Genomic DNA, 14,290 nt, shown 5'->3' with positions numbered 1-14,290 from the left:
AGGCTTGCACCTGTCCATAAATGGATCGCTGGAGCTTGCACACTTTGTTAGCACCTTTTGGATCGACAAAACCTTCTGGTTGCATCATATACAACTCTTCTTTAAGATATCCATTAAGGAATGCAGTTTTGACATCCATTTGCCAAATTTCATAATCATAAAATGCGGCAATTGCTAACATGATTCGGACGGACTTAAGCATCGCTACAGGTGAGAAGGTCTCATCATAGTCAACTCATTGAACTTGTCAAAACCATTCGCAACAAGTCGAGCTTTGTAGACAGTAATATTACCGTCAACGTCAGTCTTCTTCTTGAAGATCCATTTATTCTCTATGGCTTGCAGATCATCGGGCAAGTCAACCAAAGTCCACACTTTGTTCTCATACATGGATCCCATCTCAGATTTCATGGCCTCAAGCCATTTTGTGGAATCTGGGCTCATCATCGCTTCCTCATAGTTCATAGGTTCGTCATGGTCAAGTGACATGACTTCCAAAACAGGATTACCGTACCACTCTCGTGCGGATCTTATTCCGGTTGACCTACGAGGTTCAGTAGTAACTTGATCAGAAGTTTCATGATCATCATCATTAGCTTCCTCACTAATTGGTGTAGGAATCACGGGAACTGATTGAGATGAACTACTTTCCAATAAGGGACCAGGTACAATTACCTCGTCAAGTTCTACTTTCCTCCGACTCACTTCTTTCGAGAGAAACTCCTTCTCTATAAAGGATCCATTCTTAGCAACGAATATTTTGCCTTCGGTTCTGTGATAGAAGGTGTACCCAACAGTCTCCATTGGGTATCCTATGAAGACACGTTTCTTTAATTTGGGTTCGAGTTGATCAGGTTGAAGCTTTTTCACATAAGCATCGCAGCCCCAAACTTTAAGAAACGACAACTTAGGTTTCTTGCCAAACCACAGTTCATAAGGTGTCGTCTCAATGGATTTCGATGGTGCCCTATTTAACGTGAATGCAGCCGTCTCTAAAGCATAACCCCAAAATGATAGCAGTAAATCAGTAAAAGACATCATAGATCGCATCATATCTAAAAAGTGCGGTTACGATGTTCGGACACACCATTACGCTGTGGTGTTCCCAGTGGCGTGAGTTGCGAAACTATTCCACATTATTTGAAATGAAGACCAAACTCGTAACTCAAATATTCTCCTCCTCGATCAGATCGTAGAAACTTTATTTTCTTGTTACGATGATTTTCCACTTCACTCTGAAATTCTTTGAACTTCTCAAATGTTTCAGACTTATGTTTCATCATGTAGAGATACCCATATCTGCTGAAATCATATGTGAAGGTCAGAAAATAACGATACCCGCCACGAGCATCAACACTCATTGTACCGCATACATCAGTATGTATTATGTCCAACAAGTCTGTTGCTCGTTCCATTGTTCCGGAGAACGGAGTCTTAGTCATCTTGCCCATGAGGCATGGTTCGCAAGCATCTAGTGATTCATAATCAAGTGATTCCAAAAGCCCAGCAACATGGAGTTTCTTCATGCGCTTTACACCAATATGACTTAAACGGCAGTGCCACAAATAAGTTGCACTATCATTATTAAACTTATATCTTTTGGCTTCAATACTATGAACATGTGTATCACCACTATCAAGATTTAGTAAAAATAGACCACTCATCAAGGGTGCATGACCATAAAAGATATTATTCATATAAATAGAACAACCATTATTCTCTGATTTAAATGAATAACTGTCTCGCATCAAACAAGATCCAAATATAATGTTCATGCTTAACGCTGGCACCAAATAACAATTATTCAGGTCTAAAACTAATCCCGAAGGTAGATGTAGAGGTAGTGTGCCGACGGCGATCACATTGACTTTGGAACCATTTCCCACACGCATCGTCACCTTATCCTTAGCCAATCTCCGCTTAATCCGTAGCCCCTGTTGCGAGTTGCAAATATTAGCAACAGAACCAGTATCAAATACCCAGGTGCTACTGCGAGCATTAGTAAGGTACACATCAATAACATGTATATCAAATATACCTTTCACTTTGCCATCCTTCTTCTCCGCCAAATACTTGGGGCAGTTCCTCTTCCAGTGACCAGTCCCTTTGCAGTAGAAGCACTCAGTCTCAGGCTTAGGTCCAGACTTGGGATTCTTCACTTGAGCAGCAACTTGTTTGCCATTCTTCTTGAAGTTCCCCTTCTTCCCTTTACCCTTTTTCTTGAAAGTGGTGGTCTTGTTAACCATCAACACTTGATGCTCCTTCTTGATTTCTACCTCCGCAGCCTTTAGCATTGCGAAGAGATCGGGAATTGTCTTATCCATCCCTTGCATATTATAGTTCACCACGAAGCTCTTGTAGCTTGGTGGCAGTGATTGAAGAACTCTGTCAATGACACTATCACCTGGAAGATTAACTCCCAGCTGAGTCAAGTGATTGTAGTACCCACACATTCTGAGTATGTGTTCACTGACAGAACTATTCTCCTCCATTTTGCAGCTGTAGAATTTATTGGAGACTTCATATCTCTCAATCCGGGCATTTTCTTGAAATATTAACTTCAACTCCTGGAACATCTCATATGCTCCATGACGTTCAAAACATCGTTGAAGTCCCGGTTCTAAGCCGTAAAGCATGGCACACTAAACTATCGAGTAGTCATCAGCTTTGCTCTGCCAGGCATTCACAATGTTTGCAGTTGCTTGCGCGGGTGGTACACCTAGCGGTGCTTCCAGGACATTATTCTTCTGTGCAGCAATGAGGATAATCTTCAAGTTACGGACCCAGTCCGTGCAATTGCTACCATCATCTTTCAACTTAGTTTTCTCTAGGAACGCAATAAAATTCAATGGAACAACAACATGAGCCATTTATCTACAACAACATAGACATGCAAAATACTATCAGGTACTAAGTTCATGACAAATTAAAGTTCAATTAATCATATTTTAAGAACTCCCTCTTAGATAGACATCCCTCTAATCATCTAAGTGATCACGTGATCCATATCAACTAAACCATGTCCGATCATCATGTGAGATGGAGTAGTTTTCAATGGTGAACATCACTATGTTGATCATATCTACTATATGATTCACGCTCGACCTTTCGGTCTCACTGTTCCGAGGCCATATCTGCATATGCTAGGCTCGTCAAGTTTAACCTGAGTATTCTGCGTGTGAAAAACTGGCTTGCACCCGTTGTATGTGAACGTAGAGCTTATCACACCCAATCATCACGTGGTGTCTCGACACGACGAACTGTAGCAACGGTGCATACTCAGGGAGAACACTTGTACCTTGAAATTTAGTGAGAGATCATCTTATAATGCTACCGCCGTACTAAGCAAAATAAGATGCATAAAGGATAAACATCACATGCAATCGATATAAGTGATATGATATAGCCATCATCATCTTGTGCCTTTGATCTCCATCTCCAAAGCGCCGTCATGATCACCATCGTCGCCGGCTTGACACCTTGATCTCCATCGAAGCATCATTGTCGTCTCGCCAACTATTGCTTCTACGACTATCGCTACCGCTTAGTGATAAAGTAAAGCAATTACATGGCGATTGCATTCCATGCAATAAAGTGACAACCATATGGCTTCGGCCAGTTGCCGATAACTGTGTTACAAAACATGATCATCTGATACAACAATTTGTATAATCACGTCTTGACCATATCACATCATAACATGCCCTGCAAAAACAAGTTAGACATCTTCTACTTTGTTGTTGCAAGTTTTACGTGGCTGCTACGGGTTTAGCAAGAACCGTTCTTACCTACGCATCAAAAACCACAACGCGGTATAGTGATTGCTTTTTGATCTTCAGAAAGAACAATGTTCATTGAATCCGATTCAACTAAAGTTGGAGAAACTGACACCCACTAGCCACCAGTGTGCGAAGCACGTTGGTAGAACCAGTCTCGCGTAAGCGTACGTGTAATGTCGGTCTGAGCCACTTCATCCAACAATACCACTGAATCAAGAATCAACTAGTGACGGCAAGCAATATGTATATACCCATTCCCACAACTCCTTTGTGTTCTACTCGTGCATATAACATCTACGCATAGACTTGGCTCAGATGCCACTGTTGGGGAACGCAGTAATTTCAAAAAAATCCTACGCACACGCAAGATTCATCTAGGTGATGCATAGCAATGAGAGGGGGAGAGTTTGTCTACGTACCCTCATAGACCGAAAGCGGAAGTGTTATGAAACACGGTTGAAGTAGTCGAACGCCTTCGCAATCCAACCGACCAATTACCAAACGCATGGCACCTCCACGATCTGCACACGTTCAGCTCGGTGACGTCCCTTGTACTCTTGATCCAGTTGAGGCCGAGGGAGAGTTTTGTCAGCACGACGGCGTGATGATGGTGATGATGAAGTTACCGACGCAGGGCTTTGCCTAAGCACTACAATGATATGACCGAGGTGGAAATCTGTGGAGGGGGGCACCGCACATGGCTAAACAATCAACTTGTGTGTCTATGGGGTGCCCCCCTCCCCCGTATATAAAGGAGTGGAGGAGGGGAGGGCCGGCCCTCATAGGGCACGCCCAAGGGGGGAGTACTACTCCTAGTAGGAGTAGGTTTCCCCCTGAGGGAGTCCTGGATTAGGGGGTGTCCGGACAGCCGGACTATATCCTTTGGCCGGACTATTGGACTATGAAGATACAAGATTGAAGACTTCGTCCCGTGTCCGGATGGAACTCTCCTTGGTGTGGAAGGCAAGCTAGGCAATACGGATATGTAGATCTCCTCCCTTGTAACCGACCTTGTGTAACCCTAGCCCCCTCCGGTGTCTATATAAACCAGAGGGTTTAGTCCGTAGGACAACATACAATCATACCATAGGCTAGTGTCGGCGTCAAAACCGGCGGATCTCGGGTAGGGGGTCCCGAACTGTGCGTCTAGGCTGGATGGTAATAGGAGGCAAGGGACACGAAGTTTTACCCAGGTTCGGGCCCTCTCGATGGAGGTAAAACCCTACGTCCTGCTTGATTAATATTGATGATATGGGTAGTACAAGAGTAGATCTACCATGAGATCGAGGAGGCTAAACCCTAGAAGCTAGCCTATGGTATGATTGTTGATGTGTATGTTGTCCTACGGACTAAAACCCTCCGGTTTATATAGACACTAGATAGGGTTAGGGTTACATAGAGTCGGTTACAATGGTAGGAGATCTAAATATCCGTATCGCCAAGCTTGCCTTCCACGCCAAGGAAAGTCCCTTCCGGACACGGGCCGGAGTCTTCAATCTTGTATCTTCATAATCCTGGAGTCCGGCTGAAGGTATAGTCCGGCCATCCGGACATCCCCTAATCCAGGACTCCCTCAGTAGCCCCCGAACCAGGCTTCAATGACGATGAGTCCGGCGCGCAGATTGTCTTCGGCATTGCAAGGCGGGTTCTCCTCCAAATTCCATGTACCTATTGAATAAAGTCCGGTTTCTTGTAGATGTTGCGCTCCTTGGCTTCGGCGCCCAATAATGGCCGCTCCCAACGTGTCAAACGAATATAAAAGGTCTGAGCATTTTTACATTCACACCCCTAGCCGCGCAAACAAGCTGACCTATTTAAGGAGACGAGGATTTAGATCCAAACCACACCTTCCCCCTCCGCGAGTGTTCATCAGAGCGCATTCGACAAAGATCCATTCCACCATGGCCAGCCATCGCGACTCCTCCTCCCGCCCTTCCAGCCCTAAGCCTGGATATTGGGAAAGATGCTCCATCCCGCATAGCGAGTTAGTGACGCTCCAGACCAAGGGATTTCTCTCCCCGGCCTATATGATCCCGGTTCGAGCCGGTCTTGCCGTCTACAACGGCGGAGAGCAAGCGGAGAGCGCCCCTAATCCCTCCAAAGGAGAGCGGGTGTGCCTCATCCCTTATTTAATAAGGGGGCTCGGATTTCCAATCCATCCATTTCTCCGGGGGCTGCTGGAGTTCTACGGCCTCTAGCTACATCATCTCACGCCCGCCTCAGTATTGCATATCGCGGGCTTTGTAGCCCTCTGCGAGCTGTTCTTGGGTGTTGAAGCTCATTTCGGACTGTGGAGGGAGCTATTTTGCCTCGTGCCTCGTTCCGAGAAGGGGTCTATGTATCAAGTGGGCGGAGCCGAAGTATGGCGCATCGCCGGGACCGGCTATCTATCTGGAACCCCAAAGAAGGCGTCCGAAGACTGGCCCTCAGAATGGTTTTACATAGAAGACATCCCGCTGCCGGATCCTGTCTGGATCGGCCTCCCTGAATTCAACAGTGCTCCCTTAAAGAAGCGCCTAAGCTGGCGCCCACGGAGCCCTCAGAGGGAAAGTGACAGGGGCGTTGTTTACCTGATGGGCCGGATAAGATTGTTAGCTCATTCCGGGCTAACCATGATCGGGGTCATGGCCGCATGCATCATGCGAGGGGTGCAGCCGCTACAGTATAGAGGCCACCCCATGTGGGATTTCAACGGGGAGGACGACACCTCCCGCTATGGCCGTAAGGGGCCGGATTCGGCTGCGGCTCTAATAAAGACCTTGTCCGCTTTGTACAAGGGAGAAGAGGAGGATTTTCTCCGTGTTGACCCAAAGGGTGGATTTTCCATGTACAATCCCCCAAGCTGGGTGAGTGATCGCATCTTCCCCATCTGTTTTATATCCTCATTGTTAAATATTTAATCTTAGTGATTTCGACGCAGGAACCGCGCCACGCTGTTAAAGAAATAAACAGCCCTCCTCCACAACCCGAGGACCCAGGACGGTCCCTCGACCCGGACTCGCAAGAGGATCCGGAGTTTTTGGTGGATCTGATTGATGGAGTGTTCCATCAATTAAGCAAGGACAACGCCCTGGTGGCCATTACGGCCGATTATCCAGGGCTAATCCCGTCCTCCCAGAAACGGGAGGCCGAACCTGCAGCGACAAGCCAACGAGGGGCCGCAGGGCCCCGTGGGCAGAAAAGAGGTGCAGTCCGGACTGGGGCGTCAGCGCAAAGGTATGGCGCACCCCCTTATCCCAGGTGCCGTACTTTCAGGGCATATTAACACTTGTGCTCTCTTCAGGACAAAAAGACCTCGCCGAACTATATTCGGAGAGGCCGCAGGGCCGAACACAAGGCGCGCACCGGACGCTCCTCCGATGGAGGATGTGGACAGGTTATCTGCCACCAACTCTGAGGTGGAGAGTGCCATGAACCACAGGCGTCGCCGGACAATTCTTCGCGACGCTTGTTTCTCCCAAGAGGCGTTAGATGCCTTTAAGTCGGGAGATGCGTACCTCCGTGCCGCTCAAAATGGTCTAACCAGAGCCACGGAGCAATATGTAAAAGACATACGGGTAAGAAAATTTTGGTAATTATATATATACCAGTAGCCCCCGAGACTTGAAACAGTTAAAATAACTGATTTAAGGATCATTTGTTATGCAGGTTCTTATAGAAAAGAATCCCCTACTGTCTAAGGAGCTGGAAGAGTGCAAAGCCCAACTTGAGGCCGCACTAGCCGTGGCAGGGGAGCCTAAGGAGAACCCCTCTGGTAATATACACTTCAAAAGATAAGTATTTTGCGAAGCACGGCTTTGGTGCGAATCTGACAAATGAAATTGCAGATGGCACCGGATTGAATCCGGAAAGGAAACACCTCCTACGCTAGCTAAAGGCTGGTGAGAGGGTGTTGTTAAAGGTGATGGGAGAGAAGAACGATCTCCGAGATGCCAACACCAGGCTGGGCGTCGAGCTGAAGGATGTTCGTGCCCAGCTGTCAGACTCCGTGAAGGAGAATCAACGGCTTCGGCGCGGCATATTTAGTAAGTGCTTGAACGAACCTTTTGAAAGAAAGTTCAACGGGGAAGTCGACTAATAGAGCAATGTCTGTAGGTGTGCTGACAGGTCGTCCTGCAAAGGAGATGCCCGGTTGTACGGGTGACCTTCTTCCCGAGCTCTCGCAACTGCTCGATCGAGTTCGGCAGGCGATGCAAGGCGTCGCCCAGGCCCTGTGGCCATCCGTCTCCATGCCCGAAGGTCTTGGAGAGCTTGCAGAGAAACTAAAGGGAGCACGGTGGCGCTTCTGATTGTGGAAGATATCAGCCTGCCGTCAAGGCGCTAGGGAGGCCTTGGCCATGGTGAAGACGCGGTACGCAAAGGCTGACCCCAACCACATGGCCGAGGTTGGTCCTGTAGGGCCCGATGGGAAGGAGATCCCTGTAAGCTTAGTATACGGCCAAGTAGAGTTGGCCGCGAAGTATTCCCAGCAGGACTGTAAATTAGACAGCCTGCTAGATGGTATTGAAGAGGAATACAATCAGTCAAAATGACTATGTAATCTAATTGACATTTATGATGCCTTCTAGCCGGATTGTAGATCGCTTGTCATGGCCGACCTTTTCGCTTCAGCCTCGGGACCTGACGGTCCAGAGTGTGTCCGAATTCCCATGCGGTTATATACGAACCGGGGAATGCATGGAGACCAGGCGTAGGGGTCATTAGTGCGTGAACAGACAAGTGCCCGACTAGTTATGTTATATTACATGGTTAGTAAGAAACATCTTCCAGGGAGAATAGTTCTGTTAGGGGTTCCTTTCCCTGGGAGGCATGCCCTAAAGTGCATGTCCATGCTGCGAAAAGAAACGCAGGAAAAACATCTGGGGGCATATAGACAAATAAAATAAAAAAGATCATCTTTAGTTCACCGACCGAATATTCCCTTAAGAACGCTAGCTTTCGGCTTCACCCAGTCTGAGGAACACATCCGGCTGACCCGGCAGTAACAATCGCAGAGGTGCTCCCTTTACCACCTAGCCGAACAATCGGGAACGTAGGGGTAAGCACAGGAGCCAGGCAACCCAGCTTGGCCAAAACTCAAGTCATATCGATGCATATAATGGTGAATAAAAGGTACATGCGGAAGTGTGACACATGTGTTGGGTATGAAGCCTGTATAAATAAGCTTCTGTTTAAAGAAGCCCCTAGGTTTAACGAGCGCGGATAGCGCGTCACTTTATGAGCCTTTAAAGGCTATAAGAAAGGGAGGGAGAGAGAAGAAGAGAAATGTAAGACAGGAAATATATAAAAAATGGACAGAGGAAGGAGACGAACATAGAGTCCGGTGCTAGGCATAGAATCTTCGAAGACGGGCTGCGTTCCATGGGTTCGGCTCGAGTCGGTTATCCGATGCATCTCGCAGGCGGTACGCTCCACCAGTTAGGACTTGGTCAATTATGAAGGGACCTTCCCACTTGGGCTTGAGTTTGTCTTTTTTCTTGTCCGGTAGTCATAGAACTAATTCGCCAACGTTGTAATTTTTGGCCCGTACTTCTCTGCTTTGGTATCTTCGAGCCTGTTGTTGATAGAATGCGGAACGAGCTTTTGCCACGTCACGCTCCTCCTCCAATGCGTCTAAGCTGTCCTGCCGATCGAGCTCGGCTTCTCTTTCTTCATACATGTGCACTCGAGGTGAGTCATGAATTATGTCGCAGGGCAGAACTGCCTCTGCGCCGTACACCATAAAGAATGGTGTGTATCCGGTGGTGCGATTCGGCATGGTCCGCAGCCCCCAGAGTACGGAGTCGAGCTCCGCTACCCAGTGCGTGTTAGATTCCCTGAGGGACCGCACTAATCTGGGTTTAATGCTGCTCATGATAAGACCATTTGCATGTTCGACCTGGCCATTAGTTTGTGGGTGATAGACGAAAGCATAATCGAGCTTGATGCCCATGTTTTTGCACCAGAGTTTTACCTCGTCGGCCGTGAAGTTCGTGCCGTTATCAGTGATGATGCTGTGGGGAACATCGGAACGGTGTACGACCCCGGATATAAAGACTATCACCAGTCCGGATTCGGCCGTCTTAACAGGCTTGGCTTCTATTCATTTGGTGAATTTATCCACCATGACCATTAAGTATTTTTGCTTGTGGGTTCCGCCTTTAAGGGGTCCAACCATGTCAAGCCCCCAGACTGCGAAGGGCCAAGTGATGGGGATAGTTCAGAGGGCGGTGGGTGGCATATGGCTTTGGTTTGCAAAGAGCTGGCAACCGGTGCATCGTTGGACTAAGTCCTGAGCGTCTGCCCGGGCCGTCGGCCAATAAAAGCCTGTACGGAAGGCCTTGCTTACAAGGGACTGAGCTGCAGCGTGATGACCGCCCAGTCCGGCATGAATTTCAGCCAGGAGGTTCCGCCCCTCCTCTTCGGAGATGCACCTTTGAAGGACTTCGGTAGTGCTTTTCTTATAAAGCTCTCCCTCGTGGACTCTGTAGGCTTTGGATCGCCGCACTATGCAGCGTGCCTCATTTTGGTCCTCGGGGAGTTCCTGCCTGGTGAGGTAGGCAAGGAATGGTTCTGTCCACGGGGCGATGACGGCCATTATTACGTGGGCTGAAGGTGTTACTTTATTGGCGTCCATACCGTCGATGTCTTCGGAGTCGAAGTCGAGCATGTCGGTTAAGTCGTCAACAGTGGCTACAAAGTGGGTGGTGGGTGGGCTATGAATTTCTTCATTGTCCGAATCACAACTTTGCTGGCCGTAGTCCGGCCAGGTCTCTCCTGATAAAGAGAGAGACTTCAGTGACTTCAGAATATCGCCACAAGGCAAGTGCTGAAAGATGTCCCCGGCAGTAAACTCCATGATCGACGCCCAATCGGATTCGATTGGCCGGGGCGCGGAGGGTTCGGAGTCCGGAAAGGAGTCCGGCTCCTTGGAGTCACGAGTCTCACGGAGTGCGGGGCTGGTGTTCGGCTCAATCGCCGTTGAGATTGTAGCCCCTGAGGCGGCGTCCAACCGCCCATCCTCGATCGGCGCAGTTGGCTCCGAATTAAGGATCGGAGCCGATGCGGGTGCGGCCTCCAGGGCACTGTTCGGCGGCAGAGCTAGATCATGCTCGTCGGAACAGTGCGGCGCGCTCGGTAGTGGCTCGAATCCGTCGAGGATCAAGTCCCCGCGGATGTCAGCCGTGTAGTTTAAATTTCCAAATCTGACCTGACGGCCAGGGGCGTAGCTTTCGATCTGCTCCAGGTGGCCAAGTGAATTGTCCCGCAGTGCGAAGCCGCCGAAGACGAAGATCTGTCCGGGGAGGAAGGTCTCACCCTGGACTGCATCGCTATCGATGATCGAGGAGCCATCGAGCCTGATGGCGACGACACAGAGGAACTCTCAATGAAAGCACCAATGTCGGTGTCAAAACCGGCGGATCTCGGGTAGGGGGTCCCGAACTATGCGTCTAGGCTGGATGGTAACAGGAGGCAAGGGACACGAAGTTTTACCCAGGTTCGGGCCCTCTCGATGGAGGTAAAACTCTACGTCCTGCTTGATTAATATTGATGATATGGGTAGTACAAGAGTAGATCTACCACGAGATCGAGGAGGCTAAACCCTAGAAGCTAGCCTATGGTATGATTGTTGATGTGTATGTTGTCCTACAGACTAAAACCCTCCGGTTTATATAGACACCGGATAGGGTTAGGGTTACATAGAGTCGGTTACAATGGTAGGAGATCTAAATATCCGTATCGCCAAGCTTGCCTTCCACGCCAAGGAAAGTCCCTTCCGGACACGGGCCGGAGTCTTCAATCTTGTATCTTCATAATCCTGGAGTCCGGCTGAAGGTATAGTCCGGCCATCCGGACACCCCCTAATCCAGGACTCCCTCAGCTAGCTTCTAGGGTTTAGCCTCTACGATCTCGTGGTGGATCAACTCTTGTAATACTCATATCATCAAGAACAAACAAGCAGGACGTAGGGTATTACCTCCATCAAGAGGGCCCGAACCTGGGTAAACATCGTGTCCCCTGCCTCATGTTACCATCCGCCTTAGACGCACAGTTCGGGACCCCCTACCCGAGATCCGCGGGTTTTGACACCGACATTGGTGCTTTTATTGAGAGTTCCACTGTGCCATCGCCATAAGGTTTGGTGGCTCCTTCGATCATCGGTAACGATGCGGTCCAGGGTGAGGTTTTTCTCCCCGGACAGATCTTTGTATTCGGCGGCTTCGCACTGCGGGCCAATTCGCTTGGCCGTCTGGAGCAGATCGAGAGCTACGCCCCTGGCCATCAGGTCAGGTTCGGAAACTTAAACTACACTGCCGACATCCGCGGAGACTTGATCTTCAACAGATTCGAGCCCATGTCAGGTGCGCTGCACAGTCACGACGAGCACGACATAACTCTACCGTCGGAAAATATTCGGGAGATCGCATCTACAACTACTCCGGCCGTCAATCCGGAGCAAATCACGCCATCCGAGAGCGGAGGGATAGACCCCGCCATGGAGGCCGCACTCTCAGTGGCAATAGAGTCGGATACTGACTTCACCCCTTACGAGAGCCGTGTCGCCGAACCCCTGGATTCATCTCCGGCCACGGACTCCGAGCCGCTTACATCTGTGCCAGTCGAATCCGACTGGGGCGCCGATCATGGAGTTCACCTCCGCGGATATCTTTCAGCACTCACCTTTCAGTGATGTGCTAAATTCATTAAGGTCTCTCTCCCTGTCAGGAGAACCTTGGCCGAACTATGTCCGGCTAGAATGGGATGCGGACGACGAAGAAATTCACTGCCCACCCACCACCCACTTAGTAGCCACTGTCGATGATTTAACCGACATTCTCGACTTCGACTCCGAAGACATGGACGGTATGGACGACGATGCAGGAGATGAGCAGGAACCACCGCCCATAGGGCGCTGGGCTGCTACCTCATCATATGATATATATACATGGTGGACACCCCCAAAGAAGGCAATGGCGACAAGACAACAGAGGATGACCCCTCCAAGAAGCAACCCAAGCACCGACGTCAGCGGCGCCGCTCTAAGTCCCGCCCCAGCAAAAGTAGTGATACTGAAACAGGAGATAATAACACTCTGGATAGCGCCGAAGATAACCACAATCCCCTCCAGCACGATGTAGAGCCAGAGGATGAACAAGGCAGCCCGCCAGAGCAGGCAGCAGATGGAGAACCGGAGAAGGACAATTACATGCCTCTCTCCGAAGACGAGGCGAGCCTCGACGACGAAGAATTTATCGTGCCTGAGGACCTCGTCAAACAGGAGCGCTTCAAGCGCCGGCTTATGACCACAACAAATAGCCTGAAGAAAAAGCAACAACAGCTTCAAGCTGATCAAGACTTGCTAGCAGACATATGGACCGAAGTCCTTGAGGCCCAGGAATACGAACTCGAGCGCCCCTCCAAGAGTTACCCAAAACGCAGGTTGCGACCTCACCTCGAGGAGGAAGCATTGAAACCTCATGCACCAGTGTACAATGCGGCTGACCGGCCACTGCGTGGCCGAGCCACAGAGGCGTTTCAGCCTGAAGTTCAGCCTGCACCCCACCGCCACTCAATCCAAAATACCAAGGCTCGGGGCAACACACGGGACCTGCAAGACGTATTGGACAGTAAGGCAAAACTTGCAAGGTTAATATACGGGTCATGGTCATGCGCGCCAACACGGGGCGATGATCGTCGCACCGAATACGCCAAAAGCAAATTCGGCCGGGCCGAATACAGCAGACAAGACTCATATGAACTGTGCCGGTATATAGCCTGGCACAGAGGCGCCGCACACCCCCTATGCTTCACTGATGAAGTTATGGATCATGAATTCCCGGAGGGTTTCAAACCCGTAAATATCGAATCATATGATGGTAGAACACACCCCGCCGTATGGATTGAGGATTTCCTCCTTCACATCCACATGGCTCGCGGTGATGATCTACATGCCATCAAGTACCTCCCACTAAAACTCAAAGGACCAGCTCGGCATTGGCTGAATAGCTTGCCAGCAGACTCCGTCGGCAGTTGGGAGGATCTGGAAGACGCATTCCTTGAGAACTTCCAGGGCACTTATATGCGACCACCGGATGCTGATGACTTGAGCCATATAACTCAGCAGCCAGGGGAATCAGACAGACAATTCTGGACTCAGTTCCTGACTAAGAAAAACCAAATTGTCGATTGTCCGGACGCAGAGGCCCTAGCGGCATTCAAGCACAACATCCGTGACGAGTGGCTTGCCCGCCACCTTGGCCAGGAGAAGCCGAAGTCTATGGCAGCCCTCACGACACTCATGACCCGCTTTTGCGCGGGCGAGGATAGCTAGCTGGCTCGCAGCAATAACACATCGAGGAATCCGGGCACTTTGGATACCAAAGATACCAACGGCAGACAAGGTCGTAACATACCAAAGCACCGCAATAACGGTGATAACACTGAGGATACGGCAGTCAATGCCGGATTCAGAGGCTCTAGATCCGGTCAGCGGAAAAAGCCATTTAAAAGAAGTACTCCGGCTCCGTCTA

This window comes from Triticum urartu, chromosome 1 (genome assembly GCF_003073215.2).
Source record: "Triticum urartu cultivar G1812 chromosome 1, Tu2.1, whole genome shotgun sequence".
NCBI classification, from domain to species: Eukaryota; Viridiplantae; Streptophyta; class Magnoliopsida; order Poales; family Poaceae; genus Triticum; species Triticum urartu.
This window is presented reverse-complemented; position numbering follows the sequence as displayed.